We start from the raw sequence: 13,342 nt of genomic DNA on the forward strand, positions 1-13,342 counted from the left end.
AAATCAAGTAATCCAGCTATCTATTCTTTTACAATGCTCAGTCCAGTGACTGGTTACAACTTTACATTTCTGTAAGTAACACATGGACCTAAATTACAGTGTGTATTAAGATCCTTTCTTTTTAGTGGGGGGGAGCTGTACTGGGGTTTGAACTCAGAGCCTCACACTTGCTAGGTACTCTATCACTTGAGCCACTCTGCCAGCCCACAATATCATGCATTGAGATTTACAAAGCTGTTCAAACTCTGGAACTGTGCCTACTTGTCCCACAGATCCTTATGATGTGTTGTCCTGGCTACTAAGTGACACAAAGCTGATGAGGACCCCCACCCAATGCTAAGGTTGAAAATCAAAGAGAAAAGCCTAACACAAATAAAGACAGGAGTCACTGCAGGGCATGACTATATCAAACTGCATGCAATAGACAAACATGGAAGAAAACAGACCTGAGTCACAGAGAGCCAAAATTGCTCTCTAAAAAGAAGGGTGCTGCCTAGAGTCCACGGCAGGTCAAAGCAAGAGAGACTCAAAATAAACTTTAGCCTTTGGTTTTTTAGAAGCTAAGATTCTGTACTCTCCTCAGCAGATCAGAATGCCAGAAGATACACAAATGTTTTACTTGTGTTCATGAAGAACAAAAAAAACAGTGGTTGAGATTAATTATAGGCTAAAACAGAGTCCTAATTTCAGGTACCCAGAGAAGACCTAATGCAGTCATTTCACTACTTAGAAAATGTTCTGCACACACTTGCTAAGTACAGCTCTAGTTTCTGACCACCCAGTTTCTAAGTATGTTCGCTCCACTGTCCGTCTTCTCCTAGATCTCTCCTCTGTAGGATACATAACCTAGACCCTGATGTGTCTTACATAGCAGCTCTGCTTCCGTGCAGCATTTGCAAAGGAATCCAGTCCAAAACTCTGCTGCAGTCAGCACCTCCAACGAGTCACCACGAGGCTTCCAGATACACCAGTAACACAGCAGCTGGAACCAACTCAACTAAGAGACCCCGTGTGTGATGGAAAAGGCACTAGACAAGGAGCTGTGCTTGAGTCCCAGCTCCGCTCTTTCTGAACGGATTGAGAGCCTACTAGGGGCCAGACATTCTGCTAGGCGTCAATGACACAAAGCTGAAGACACATAAGGTACCTGACACTGTGGAGCTAAAATCCAAAGAGCACCTACTTCCCTATTTGCTATGTGAAGGTGCCAGATCAAGTCAGCTCTGAGGTTCCTTTTGAGGTTTTGTGATCAAAGAAAGAGCCCTGGTTGGCCACACACCTCTGTATGGCTGTGGATGGGCACAGCCTCTCCAGGCTTCCTCTTCCATGTCTATAAAGCAAACAGGATGGATTTGAAAGTATCTACCATTACCTTGTGCAGCCACAGTGGCAGGTTTCCAGACTCGCTCTGCAAGGAAGCCTTCTGCTGCACAGCAGCCCAGCAGTAAGAATCCACGAAGGCAGCTTGACGCCAGGAGAAAGAACTTGGGGAGAAACAGCTTATTTGGGTACCTGAGAAGCAAAACAGATTGTTCCAAATGAATGGAAAAAACAGATGCCTGGACCCTTCTCACCCCACCCTTCTCTCACCATTGCTCCTCATCTTAAGTGCCATCTACCTAAGTCATGAAGCACCAGAACAGGAGGTGGGGATAGCAGTGAGGACAGCACTCAGAGCACATACCCAAGTTCACATTAAAACTGAGTACTAGAGAGGTATGCCTGGCCGGCACTGGGCAGTACAGGGATTCAGCTGGAGGGAAAGCTCTCGAAAGAAATGAACCACCATCAAAGGAAAAAAGGAGCAGAACAAGAACTGGAGCCCAAATGTCTGAGTAAACTTGGACACAGCTGGTCTAATTTAGGGGAAGGGCTAGTAGAAGGGTGGGGGTCAAGCACAGTCAATGTAGGAAATTAGTCTTTTTAGAACACTACTAATAGATCTCTGGAGGGCAAAAATCAGCCATTTTCCAAATCCACTAGGAAAAAAAGACATAAGCTGAAACTGCAGCCCAAGCAGATAACATTTGGAAGACAAATACTCAGAACTGCATCTCCAACAGGAGATGGGGGGTGGATGGGGGTTGGAGAGAAGGGACTGTAGGACTTGGCTTCACCCAAATCAAACTGAAGACAGCATCACTCTGAAAACGCTGTGGCCACATGGGTCACACTTAGATCTGGAAGACTCTCCACACTCCTGGTCTACATGGCCACGTCAGGAAATCGGCCAACAGGACTTTGGAGCCTAGGGTACAGCTGTGTCCTCCTTCTCACAGCAGGCATAGGGACTGGTGCTGAGCCTCCCCTGACAGCCCCTGGCCCAGCTGGCTCCCCTGTCCCCCTCAAATGTGTACAGGAGTGTGTGTGTGTGTGTCACAGGCACAGGGACTACATGCTGGTACCCCCACAGGCAACTCTCTCCTACATCGCACTCAGCCTGGGGAAAGCTAAGTGCCTGGGTTCTAACATGAGTTGTATTTAACCCTGACTATGCCACTCATAGTTGTGTAACTCATAGCTGGTAAATCACTTACCTTCCAAAGCCTGGATCTCCAATACGGAAATGATACCATCTACATTATAGATTTGTGGTGATGACAGAAAAAAAGAACAGTTGCTACACGCTTACTATGGGTCCTGGTTCCCACCAGTTGCTCAGTAAGTTGTTACATTTTTCCAGGTGAAGCAATGAGCTGACTCTGGTACTGCTTTAAAGACTGGGGTGTGCCTGGAGACAGGGATAATTAGAAGATGCCTTGCTGAACTTTCCTAGACCCTGTCACAGAAAAGGCCTCACAGGGTCACCTTCCCAAACAACAAAAGGAAGTGGGGAGGGAGGATATTCTCAGGAATGTAGATTTTTTTGTGGTCCAGGTTACATGGGTAAGGCACTGAGTACTCCTTGTTTCTTAATAGTGCTTTCGTGCCCACAGACATCAAGAAAGGACTTCCGAATAAGACCTTGGGGAGAAGACACTCATGAAAAGTCATAAGCCACCACACAATGTCCTATAATAGGCACACCTTGCCATCCAGCAGTGGCATAAGTGGGCGATGGGGGTGACTAAGATAGTTTAAGTTTCCTTCTGACTCTCTTATCCCATTAAACTTGAAATCTGAACTTTATAAACACATAGTCAGGATGGCACAGGGCTCAGGGCTAACTTTACAATGCTCTTGCATCCATGTGATTTTGTGAATGCTTCCTGTGCCAACACTTACCAAGGTTTATGCAAGCAACAGACAAACACCAGGCAGACGGGAGGTCCCTGGTCAACAAATGGATGACTTCTCATACATTTCTTAGTAAGTAGTAGCCTGCTTAGGAACATCTGTCCAAATACTTGTCCAAATAGAGACTGACAACATATTGAGCTCCTTAACATGAAACAGAAGGTCAAGAAAACACTGCAGGCAACCAATGTTCACTGGACACCAACAAGTCCTTCCAATCATCACCTCATTTAAGCATCACATCAAATAGGGAGAGAGCCTCTTTCTTTTACCCTGGAGGAAAGAAACTGAAGCTCAGAGTAGTTCAGTAATCCTCCCATGTCTCTCAACACTATTCTCTGGGCCTGTTACTGTGACAAGACCAGACTAGAGTTCCCTATTAGGGCTTTTCCAAATGAGGTGGTCTTAGTAGGTGATTCTTCCAAGTAGCAAGGAAGGGGAGAGATCCTGGAAGGGACAATCCAGGAAAAGAATAGATCAGGCTCTACTATAGGCTATTCTTAGCACAGGAATGGAAACCTAGTCTCTTGACTCAGAGGCAGGTGGGGCAAGGACAGAAGCCAAGTCAAGAGTGAAAAGCAAGAACAAAGAGAGCCACAGAGCAGCAGGATGTGGGGGGACCAGCACAAGCTGGGCTGTGCAGCCCTATACCACCACCTTGGTAAGAGTCAGGCGGACTTACAGGCACCTGACACCATGGTAAACCAATGCTGTAGGGCTGCGAAGCTTGGGTACTGAACCATCCTGACTCATGTTTCCAAATGTACTTCCACATCCTTTGTCTCATTTACTCTTCAAAACAGTAACTAGGAGGTAAATAGGTTCCGTGTTTCAATCTTTTCCTACTAGTCTTCCATTAAAGAGACTTTCCTGCCTCTCTTTATTCCACCCATTTAAACTGCTGACAGATTATTCATCCTAAAACTCTCTTCTGATTTTAACACTTCCTCGGCTCAACATTGCTCTGAGATCCCCTGGCCTAGGGCACAAATCCAACTCAACAACTACTGTGAATTGTCCAAGTCTGACAGGTTTCCAGACCTGCATCTTTCCTTGCACTACTCCCCCAGCCAGGGGGGGGCTCACTCTCCAGTACCTGATTAAGTTAATGCCCCAGCATACCAGTTATATCGACAGGCCACCAAAAAGCCAAGCTCAGACATCATCTTCTCTGTGAAGCATCCTCTCCACTGACCTTCTCCAGGACTTTAAAGCCACCAAAGACTCACAGAAAATCACCTTCAGCCATGTTGTATAAACACCCACATGTGTCTTATCTCCTCCAGTAACATCTGAAGTCTCTGCAGGCAGGACTCACTCCTTGTCTCTCTCAAGTTCCCACATCAGCCTGTACCAAACAAATAACAGCTGTCTCATGTTTTAAAAGTTTCAAAGTACTACAATAACTAAGGTCTCCATTAATATCCAAGTATCATCATTGTCCCACTTGGTAGTTGAGAAAACAGAGCCCAGTGAAACCCTCCAGCCGGACTCCCACACACTTACACCACTGTGTCAGCTTAGTGAGCACACCGGAGTTTTCAGAAACAACTTTAGTAAGGCACAACTGCTTTTCACAATGCACACAAGGCAAGACATGAGCGTCAGGTTTATACCCTGCACAACAAAGAACACTCCTGATTGGTTGAAGTGCAGAGAAAACTGTGGGCTCTACATACATGCATCTGGCCAAATCAGCCACAAGATCACGTAGAGAAGACTGGGCCATGTGGAGGTGGTCACATCTGCTAAGTAAGTGACCTAAACCACAGACGTCTTCCGTCACCCTTCAGTTACCTGGGCCTGGAACCCAGGGCACAACCACACTTTGTGTCTGATGGACAGCCCAGGTGGTCCTTATTGCAGCCTAGGCCTGTACCAGTGGCTTCTAAAGCAGTAGATAGCAGAGAATCAGAAAGCAACACAGCCTGAGGTGAAGCAGGCCCAGGGCAGGAAAAGCAACAAGCCAGCCCAGGTTTCTCAACCCAAGCATGAGGACTATATCCGTTCTTGTCCAACTGCAGCAGGAGGGGCTGGGCCCCCCCCAAGACACCTTTTTTCTTAGTCTCTTGCAATAAGCTTTATTTTAGTTCCTATACATTACCGACACTAGGCAGGTTAGGAGGGCATCCCTAGAGCTGCAAGGTATAGGCAAAGCCACAACCACCACACACCCACCTCCCTCCTAGGACACTGAGCGGGAATGCATTTTCAGCCTTGAAGTGTTGTGGGTAGCATAGGAAACAGGCTTCTTGAGGAGGTACTGAAGCGCAACAAAATCATGAGTTTAACAAAAATAAAAACATAAATAGATGTAGTTAACTAGGTGGGAGAACTCTGGAGGAACTTTCAAATGGAAGCGCTTCTAAGTGGACTAATGTCACACTGAGGAGACCACAGGAAGCAGTGAAAAGTGGTGAAGGGTCTTAGTTCTTGCTGTATACTTCTGACCCCATTTTAAAGATGAGGAAAGTGAGGCATAGAAATCTCATGCTAGTGGGTGGCAGAGCTGGAATATCAACTCAGCCCTCCATCTTCACTTCCAAACACAAGAAAGAGAAGACAAAAGCTACAGGTTACTGAAGAAAACTAGGTCAGAGATAGGGGAGTAAGGAGAAATGAACCAGAAGAGTTTCTTGGAGAGAAAAATAAATCTTGGCATTGCATCACTGTTCTGGGAAGCACAGAAGGAGGACGGAGAACATAATAATGATTTTATCTATGATAGTCATTAGTATCCACATAGTATTAAGTCTACAAAGTGTTTTCAGTTTATGAAAAAAAATTATTCTAATTCACTTTAATGTAAATTATACACACACAGTGGGACTGAGGGAAATCATAAAACAACCCATAAAGCAATGGAAGTAGTGCTATCTACTTTCTAAGATTGCCAGAGAAATCTAAAAACTATTTTACTATAAACTGTGAAGTTCGCTGGAAATAATCATATAAAGGTGACCATGAAGCCAGGCACTGGTGGTTCATGCCTGCAATCCTACCTACTTAGGAAGCTGAGATCCAGAGTATCAAGGTTTGAGGCCAGCCCACACAAATAGTTCACAAGACTCCATCTCCAAAATGACCAAAGCAAAATGGACTGGAGATGGGGTTCAAGCAGTAGAGTGTCTACTTTGCAAGTGTGAAGCCAAGTTCAAACCCCATTCTCACAAAAAAGAAAAAAGAAAGACCCACAGAAGAGTAACAAGCCTCGCAATGGTGAAACAAGTCTGAATCTGTTTAAACTGCCTTTGGCTCCACATAGTAAGACCAAATGATATTTACCCAAAGAATCCTTCTTCGTCAAATACTCAAAGCTACTGACTATCTTTAAGTACAGTAAAATTGCAATAATCTAAAATTTTCTCCTTCTGTAAGTCAATTTTTTTTTTGTAGTACTGGAAGTTGAACTCAGGGCCATGTGCTTGCTAGGCAGGTGCTCTACTCTTGAGCCACTCCATCAATCTCAAAATTTCTCCTCCTAAAAAAGAGCCCAATTCCTCTCCTTTCACATTTACAGCAGTCTTTAACCCAACCATCTTCAGCTTTGAATGCAAGTAAATTAATATCTGCTGGAAGTCCCAAATTGTCATTACCGCCTTCACTTTTCTGTTGCAGTAACTTACTACAATGCACACACATCTTTAAGATCAGTGAGAAATGTAAGTACTCACTGCAGTCCAAACTAAAAAAATGCAGTTGAAGTAGATTTCCTTCCCATCAAACCAAACTAGTTCACAGCGTCTCTTTTCCACAGTTGATCTTGGCTTTTAAAGAAAATGCACCAGGGCTAACAGCAGTTGCTAAGATGAGCACAATCATATTTTAACTTACAATTGAGCTCCAAGGAATCCCAAATGCTTTCCTACCCACTACCCACTTCTCAGAGCAATAAATACATCAACTACTCAGTATCTTAGAATGGATGGTTTTCCCCCATGGGTCTAAGAGATTAGACAAGGGCCCACCAGTATAGCAACTCTCTCACTACAAAGAGAGAACAAAAATAAGATTGCATAGTCTAGGATATGGGCCACATGGTCCTGCAGCCAAAGAAGAAACCAAGTTGGTGAGCCTCAGCAGGCAACCTACAAGGCTCATTTAATTCTATCAAGAATGATGATGTGCCAGGTGTGGTGGCTTATACCTGTAATCACAGCTACTCAGTAGGCAGAGATCAGGAGAATCACAGCTCAAGGCCACCCAGGCAAACAGTTCGAGGACCCCGTTTCAACCAATAGACTGAGGATGGTTGTGTGCTCCTGTAATATCAGCTACACAGGTGGTATAAACAGGATCATGGTTCAGGCCAGCATGGGCATAAATGTGAGACCCCATTCAAAAAACAACTAAATCAAAAACAGCTGGAAGCATGGCTCAAGTGGTAGAGTATCTGCCTTTTAAATGCAAGACACCAAGTTAAACCCCAGTTCCACCAAAAAAAAGAATCTAGTGGAGTATTAAAGATGCAAGAAATTATTTAAAGATTTTTGTCATCTGAGACATATAGAAAACAATATCATAGATACCCAGGATATTTAAAGTGATACTGACATTTTGCTATATTTACCTCTTTTTTTAATTGAACACTTTAAAAAAAATTTCAGACCTCCAGAAAAGTTACAATATTACAATGACATCCCATAATCTCAACATTTAGATTCAACCACTGTCATCAGCAACACAACCTCTAAGTATGTCTGTATAGCATGTATGTTCTCTTTTACGCTAGCCCACTTGAGAATTAAATGCAGAAATCGTACACTTTACTCTCAGAACTTTACTCTCAGAACCACAATCTTCTAAGAACTCAATGCAATCACTTAACACACACACACACACACACACACACACACACACACAGAGTAATCTGTTATCCATACATGTTGAATATTCCTTATTTGAAATGCTTGGGACACAAAGTATTTTGGATTTCAGAATATCTGCATAGACTTTACTGGTTTAGCACCCCTAATCTGAAAACCTGAAATGCTCCAAAATCTGGAACTTTTTGAACATCATGTCGGTACTCAAAAAGTTTCAGACTTCATAGCATTCTGAATTTCAGATTTCAGCCTAGGGATCCTGATTTCCCAAACTGTCCTTTACAGCAACTTGCATTTCTTCCAACCAGGATCCAATACCACACCACACTGCATTTAGTTCTCACAGTCACCTGATCCTGGAACGAACGGTCCACAGCCTTTCTCTATCATTCATGCCCCCAGAATGTGGTCTCTATTTTGTGCAATGCCCCTTGCTTTGTGTTTGTCTGTTGCTCCACTCCCTGATCCAGGTTCTGCATTATGGAAGGAATCCTACAGAAGGGCCACCACTTTGAGAAGCACCAGATGACAATTTCCACCATGGCTCATGATGTCACCTGTAGTGGTCACCTGGCTAAGAGGCCATCAGACAGGTCTCTCTATAGCAAAAGTGCCCCTTTTCCACTGTGAGATGATAAGAGCTCTATGGGGAGACCTCGGAGACTGTGTAAATATTGCATATGTACACACCCTATTCCTCTTCAGCTTGCTTTATCCATTATTCTTATTTGGTGGCACACACCATTCACATGCTGTAAGAAAACCAGATACCATGTTGACATCACTTCCCTAAGTACTCATCACCTATGAGCTCCATCCCAACACAGAATAACCTCCCTGAAGAGAAGAGACATAATTACTGACCACTACGAGAAAGAAATTTGATGTTCCCATTCCATCCAATGAAAGAAACCTCAGCAGTTAACATTTTCCCCATTTTACAGAAGAGGAAATAGAGACTCAAAGAGGTAAAATGAGTCAACTGACACTTGACCAAGCTATGATTCAAGTCCAAGCGTATAGCTATCCTCTTCCCCCAACACAAGTGACCAGTGGCAGGGAGGAGACAGAGTAGAGGCAAACCTGAGCTGGGTGATGTGGAGGTGATTAGACCCTGTGGAGCATGAGGCTGGCCAGTGCTGAAGAGGCACAAGGAAAGGACAAGCACCAATTCTTCCAGCAACACGCACCTGAGCTCCAAGCCCAAGTTCATTAAAAAGGGTCACCAAAACGACAGAGCCAAGAGGTGGCATGTGTGTGGATTGTTCCCAGGCACCTAATGTTTGTTGTGTGGAGTCACAGAGACAGTCAGCTGGGTGGTGGGCACTGCAGACATGGAGCCCACCTGGTGGGGACAGGGGCTGGACACATGGAGGGGATGGTCAGTTAAAAAAAAAACCATCATCAAAAATGTCACAACAGGAATGTGACATGTGAGAGACAGAAAATAAATCCTTACAGCAACCCCAGTCTGGTCACGCTTCCACCAGAGGAAATGTGTTTGGTCTTGGGATTTGCACTGTAAGAGGGTATTGAGAGAACCTGGGTGGGAACCCAAGGTGAACATGAGAAACAGATGGTGCAAAATCGCAAGAGGTTTTGGGAAAGGGGCCAGCTTAAGAAAAATGTTAAAGGAACAGACAAGTTAAGGCCAGTGGATAATTTTGATAAATGCCCTTAAGTACAAGTGTCAGAACAAACTATTGTTCAGCTGGTCTTCACTGACACAGACTAACTTGTGTGAAACAATATGGAAATCAGGGAAATTAAGTAAGTCTACAAATAGAGGCACTAGACCCTTATTCCTGAATGTTGCTTTAAAAAAGATTCCATTATACTCGATAAACATTGGGTTTCTTTTTATTCTTAGTAAGTTACTTAACCTCTCTGAACCTAATTTTTTCATTTGTAAAACCTCATAAAATTCCTATAAGCATTAAAGGAAGTGTCTGCCACAGTAACGGCACCCAGCAAAAAGTCAATAAATGGTAGCCAAGCTTTTCATTTCTATGTCAGGCACTGCGGTACAAGGATGTAGGATTCCTTTGTCAAATCCTGTACTATTTTCTTCAGTGCACTTACGATTATTTTAATTGCCCATTTACATACTGCTTTCATATCTCTTTCATATTCTAAACCTCCAGAACAAATACATCACAAAAAGAGGGCCTTGAAAAACTTGGAACTAAGACTTTAAAAGGTCAAGAGTCTGAAACCACATTCAACATCACTGAGTCCTTTCCCATCATCTCTTCCTGAAGACATCTCTTAAAAGCTAGCTATTGTAGTTCCGGAAACAAAGAAACCCCTTCTTGTGGAAGGCCTTGAACATCTACCTCTGTACTGAGTCAAAGAGTAGTGACTCTGACAAAATGAAAAGAGCTCACAAGAACTGTCACCATTATGTAGACAATCAGTCATGAAACTTATTTGTGAAGCAAGGACAGTCTAAACAGACCATCACGTGACAGATGCAGATGATCAAGTGGCAAAAGCTTTCTTCAAGGAACCTCACTAAAGAAAAGGGACTTTGAAGCTTTTCATCAGAGCACAGTATGTACTACTTCACAGCCTTTGTGACAACAGCACACCAGATACCAAGGACTCCTGTGCTCCTAAGGGCTCCATTCCTCCCATTCGTAGATGAGGCAATAGAGCAAGGGTGTTCTGAAGGCACTCAGATATCAAGTACTGAGCTTATCTCCAGAAGCAACCACTGGGCACCAACTATGGACATGTTACCGTGTGTGATGCAGGGATTCAAAGAAAACAGGGCATGGCCCCTGCCCACCCCCCACAGGGGTTTACAGTCCAGTTGAGGAGGACACAAATACGAACATAAACTACTAATGATAACAGACAAAAATATCACATAAGAGTAGAAAATAGTGAACCACAGCAGATACACACACTCAAAGGGAGGAGAGGATAGAAACCTGGCTGCAGAAACAGCATACCTAAGTAAGTGCCTTTGAGGCAGGCTAAAATTAGGGAAAGTTTGGGACTCATAAGAAAAATTTTACATCTTAGATCAACCATGCTTTGGCTCAGGCACAATGGTCACCTGGCCGGGTACCACCCATGCCCCTCCCCACTCATTGATTATTGGATGAGAATCACTTTTAAAGTAACTGAGAAAGAGAAGCACTCTCTCTCTGACAGCAGATTCTACCTGCCACCCGCTCCCCCCACACCAAGCTCCCTTTTGTAAATTCCATCGCTTTTAATAAACTCCCTTTACAGCCATGTGTCCTGTCATGGATTCTTCCATGTGGGACAAAGAATCTGAAATTCTTCTGATCACAGAGTGAACCAGCACTGTTAACACTTTGAGTATTTAAAGCTGATAGCCTGTTTAGGACAAGGAACAGACTGCTATGCCTGGAACACAAAGCCCAGCTGGGGATCAAAGTGAGGGCATGCTGGGCTCCAGCCTTGACTCTGTGAGCAGTGGCAAGAGGGCTCAGCAGGGTGGAGTGGGAGCACATTACTGCTTTAGCATCTCCAGTGCTGTAGTCCACGCACTCACGCTCCTGATGTCATCATCTGGGCTTCACTGTTGAGCCCAGGTGAGACTGGCTGCAACTCTTACAGTGCAGGTGCCCTTCCCAGCAAGAATCCAAGGAGCAGGGAGTGATTCCACGCAACAGAGCTGGAGACCTGGTGCACGTCAGCAGCCTCTGAGCAGGGTGCAAGCCTGCTCCACTCAATCCACCATCCCTCATACACACAGCAAAAGACAAATAGAACCAAACAGCACTACAGCTCACACTGTGTGCCTCTGGGCACATAACCTGACACCTGTCTGCTGGCAACTGTTCCTCTGTAAAAGGTCAAAACAGGATTAGGGACATGTTTGCAGTTAACCTGCCCTGAGTGCTTTCTACCTTCGAGAGACTGCTCCAGTGCTTTACCTGTGTTAATTCACTGAGTTCTCACCACCCTGTGAGATAGATTCTACTATGATCCCACTTACTGATGAGGAAGCTAGGGCACACAGAAATCACATAGCTTTTCCAAGGCCTGGTGCTGAATGTGTGGTGTGCCAGGATCAGACCCCAGGCAATCTGGCTCCAAAACTCACATCTTAACCACTGTGTATCCCACACGGTCTTTCAAAAATGAAAAAATATAAATGAAAGATTGCTGCTGTGAAAAATATCATGCCTAATGGATCTCACACACAAAATACAGAGGCTGTTAATATTGGTCCTAAGGACAAGGGACAGCATTAGGAGGGACAGCCTAAATGCAGAGGCACCACACAATTTCCTCTCAGGACACCCTCTCCTCAGCTGTTCCCCTCCAGGACTCTGACCAGACCCTCCAGGACTGCCAGCTCACAGGCTCTCAGCCCACAGGGCTTCCTGCTCTGCCAGGGAACAAGAGTAAACTACTGGAGACTACATGGGTCCAGGACCACAGCACACCCGGCCCAGCTCAACGCTGCCAGCCACAGCCTTACTTACGATGCACTGTACTGGCAGAGCTTCAAAGCCCAAAACACACTTGCTGAGTATGACCAGCTTGGGTCTTCCCCACATCAACTCCAGCATTCTCAGGACAACAGAGAGGCACTAGACATGCCTACAGCACTCGCCAGCAACAGCTCCTGAAAAACTTCCACGAAACATTTGCTCCATACAATATACCATGCCAATTCTAAGATAGAGGTGACACAGCTGTTCCTCAAAGTACACACAAGCTGGTAAGCATGAAATTGCTATGGTGGCCCTAACTAGTCTCTCAATAATGGTCCATTCTCCACCAAGCATCGGAGGTAAGATTCATTTCATTTCTTTATTTCTTTAATTCAGTGCTGGGAACTGAACCCAGAGTCTCCTGCAAGCTAAGCAAATGCTTAGACCACTTAAGCCACACTCCCAGCCCTTTTGTTTATAATTTGCTTTTTGAGAAAGGATGTCACTAATTTGCCTAGGCGAGCCTCAAACTCACAATCCTCCTTCCTCTGCCTCACAAGTCGCTGGGATTACAGATGTATACCACCACACCTGCCTCATGCTCATAGCATGAAAATCTTCTGAATATTCTTTGGATAAAGTCTAAAATCCAGGTCCCATCATCAAACCCCTGCTCATCTTCCAACCTCTTTACACCATTCACTCTCTGCTCAATAGGTCCAATGACACTAATTTACTTTCAGTTCCTCCAAAAAAAAAATTAAAGCATACCCATTTCTTCTGAAGAGGCTTCTTACACACTCATGTGCCATTTGGCTGAAGGCTGTCTTCCTGGGCATCCTGGGTGAGGCTTCCTCA

At 44.5% G+C, this 13,342-nt stretch overlaps 1 pseudogene; it reads right to left on the minus strand.

Annotated features, from left to right (window-relative positions):
• LOC109678254 (pannexin-1-like) overlaps positions 1-13,342 on the minus strand; it is a 51,324-nt pseudogene that overhangs the window by 32,089 nt on the left and 5,893 nt on the right.

The sequence above is a fragment of the Castor canadensis genome, chromosome 1 (genome assembly GCF_047511655.1).
Source record: "Castor canadensis chromosome 1, mCasCan1.hap1v2, whole genome shotgun sequence".
In the NCBI taxonomy this organism is placed as follows: Eukaryota; Metazoa; Chordata; class Mammalia; order Rodentia; family Castoridae; genus Castor; species Castor canadensis.